Raw genomic sequence first — 3,593 nt, 5'->3', positions numbered from 1 at the left:
AAGGCCAAACTTGCCTGTTACTTCAGGTATTTCTTGACTTTCTACTTTTGCATTCCCATCCCCTATGATGAAAAGGACATCTTTTTTTTTTTTTTTTGGTGTTAGTTCTAGAAGATTTTGTAGGTCTTTATAGAACTGTTCAACTTCAGCTTCTTCAGCATTTCTGGTCAGGGCATAGACTTGGATCACTGTGATATTGAATAGTTTGCCTCAGAAACAAACAGAGCATTCTGTCATTTTTGAGATTGCACCCACGTGCTGGATTTTGAACTCTTTTGTAGACTGTGAGGGCTACTCCATTTCTTCTAATTTGCCTATAGTAGTATATATAACAGTCACCTGAGTTAAATTCACCCATTCCAGTCCATTTTGGTTCACTGATTCCTAAAATGTTGATGTTCACTCTTGCCATATCCTGTATGACCACTTCCAATTTAGCTTGATTCATGGACTTAACATTCCAGGTTCCTATACAACGCTGGTTTTTATAGCATCAGACTTTACTTGCTTCACCAGTCACATATGCACATATGGTGCATTGTCAGGATCTAACTTTTTTTTTTCTTCGTTGAAGTTTCCCCATATCAAACAGATTAGTGTTCTGTTGATCTGTTTTCCTATCTCTGAAACATTATCACATGTTTTACATGCTGTATCTTTAGAGTACATATTTATATGATATGGAAAAGGTATTTTTTTAATTGACTTTTCTTACCTATTTTTTAGATGAATTCTACAATCAAGCATGTCAAATAAATAATGCTGCTAGGATATTGATCTATATTGAATCAAATTGATAAAAATTTTTAGGAAGAATTAGAGTTTTTACAAAATGGATTCTTTCCATTCAGGAACACTATGTAGTTTGTGTTTAAAAATTATAAATCTTCAGTCCTGAATTCCATCCACCCACTCTTGCTAATTTGTTTCAGCAGTAACAATCATTTTGCATCTTTTCTACTAATTTGTGAACCCCTTGGCATCTCCATTTTCCCAGCCATGTATTTACAAATAACTCTGAGTGGCAGTGAATATATAAGGAATGGAGAATTTGGGGACAGCAAAAGATCACACTCAGAAAATTTCTAAATACTGGGAACTTTTGTTCATTTCTTAAATCTATCTGATTAAATTGAAACATTTATTCTCTTAAACACTCCAGAAAAGACTTAGAAAGTTTATCTTTAGACCCTGAAGATGTCCATATCAATAGTTTTTCTATAATCAGATAGCTAAAATACAAAGCTGTATGAAATTAAATGCCAAAAATCATTACAAATCAATATACAACTGGAAAAGCACTCTAACAGCTCACTATATTTTTCAGGAAACCAAAACCTTCAGCAATACCCACCTTGTAAAATGAGGATATTCACAAAGAAGAAAATTACTTTTATTCAGCCAATTTATTTATTCTATCAACCAAGGCTAATCAAGGCATGTAGTTAATAATCCCTTTAAATTGCATCCTGGGAAGTGTTTTCAGTTAGATTTAATGAAAAGGTCTTGGCAGCAACTGAGTGCTGTGGAGACGTGGTTAGTTATTATCCTTGCATCACCGACTCGATGGACGTGAGTCTGAGTGAACTCCGGGAGTTGGTGATGGACAGGGAAGCCTGGCGTGCTGCGATTCATGGGGTCGCAAAGAGTCGGACACAACTGAGCGACTGAAGTGAAGTGAAAGAGTAGTTGATGCTTAAAGCTAAAGTTTGTATTTATTTTTCATAACAATGTTCCATCCAAACTGAAACAGAGAGATTGACAAACGTCAAAGGGCATTTAGTTAGCAAAAGAAGCCAGAAGCTAGAGATTCGGTATCAGGGACTGATAGTGGTGGGACTGGGTAGTCTGATACAAACCGTGGAGCCCAGCAGGTGGCGATAGAGGCTCTTCTCTCACCTAGTGTGGGCATCTCAAGTTGTTCAGCTTGTTAACCCATCGTTCAGTTCAGTTCAGTTCAATCGCTCAGTCGTGTCCGACTCTTTGCGACCCCGTGAATCGCAGCACGCCCGGCCTCCCTGTCCATCACCAACTCCCGGAGTTTACCCAAACTCATGTCCATCGAGTCATTAAGGCAGACCTAATTTCAATTATCTATGGTTTCTTGGTTCTCATGCAAACAAGAATAAGAGGAGTCAGGGTAGCACAGGAGGAACAAGAAAACTTGTATATAAACCTGAGCCCTTGGGAAGGACTCTGCTTTCCTGTCACTTGAAGTGCATGCTCAGTTGCTTCAGTCATGTCCGACTCTGCAAACCTATGGATTGTAGCCTGCCAGGCTCCTCTGTTCAAGGGATTCTCCAGGCAAGAATACTGGAGTGGGTTGCCATGCCCACCTCTAGGGTATCTTCCCCACCCAGGGATCGAACCCACATCTCTTACATCTCCTGCATTGGCAGGTGAGTTCTTTACCACTAGCACCACCTGGGAAGCTCTGTCACTGAAGACTCCTATTCATAAAACATGTCTGTTTCTATAGTCTGTTACCATCGTAAGGATTTTGGGAGGGACAGACAATAAAATTTTAATCAATGGTTTCAGCTTAATAGTAAGGTTCTAGACAGACTTTGGTATGACTTTTTAGTTCAAAGGGAGCTTATTGAAAGGGTTGAACTACTAACGATGGTTATAAACAGCAACAATTTAAAAAGTGTTTTCAAGCACAGCACATAGAGGACTAGGCTTCCCTGGTGGCTCAGACAATAAAAAATCTGCCTGCAATGCAGGAGACCTGAGTTCAATCCCTGGGTCAAGAAGATCCCCTGGAGAAGGGAATGGCAACCCACTCCAGTAGCCTGGTGGGCTACAGTCCATGGGGTCGCAAAGAGTCAGACACAACTGACAGACTAACACTTGCTTACAGAGGAGTGAGATGTCACAAATGGAGCTGGAAGGTCAAAGGAGCCTTTTGTCATGTTAGTGAGATGACCTTTGGAAAGCGTCCAAGGATGCTAACTGGTAACCAGAAGAACCAAACCTGTGATTAGAGGGCTAGAACTTTCCCCAGTGGCTCAGGGGGTAAAGAACCCGCCTGCAATGCAGGAGACACAGGAGACCCAGGTTCGATCCCTGATTCCCCGGAGAAGGAAATGACAACCCACTTCAGTATTCTTGCCTGAAAAATCCCATGGATGGAGAAGCCTGGCAGGCTACAGACCATGGAGTTGAAAAGAGTAGGACACCACTGAGCGATTAAGCACACACTTTCAGCCCCAATCCCTGACTTCAGGGGAGGGGAGAGACCTTGGAGACTTAAATGATTTTTATCAATCATGTCTGTGTAATGGAGCCTCCCAGAAAAACCCCAAGATGGCATTCAGGGAGCTATTAGGTTGGTGAATGCATGAAGAAATGGGGAGAATGGTTTTAGCCTCTGCCTTGGTGGGGGGAGGGTTCTTTTACCATTAGAGTTGGTTTGAGCCCCCAAATAAGGAAACCAAAGCTAATTTGGACACAGCACAAGCTTTACTCAGTGGCCAAAGAATGAAAGAGGGGAACTAAGTTCTTAGATCAACTTCTTGTCCACGTGGTGAGAAGAATTTAATTTTGAAGAGTAAAGACAAAGGCGGGGGGGTTGCTGATGATGGGGTGGC

The sequence above is a fragment of the Bubalus kerabau genome, chromosome 1 (assembly GCF_029407905.1).
Source record: "Bubalus kerabau isolate K-KA32 ecotype Philippines breed swamp buffalo chromosome 1, PCC_UOA_SB_1v2, whole genome shotgun sequence".
In the NCBI taxonomy this organism is placed as follows: Eukaryota; Metazoa; Chordata; class Mammalia; order Artiodactyla; family Bovidae; genus Bubalus; species Bubalus kerabau.
Note: the sequence above shows the minus strand (reverse complement) of the source record.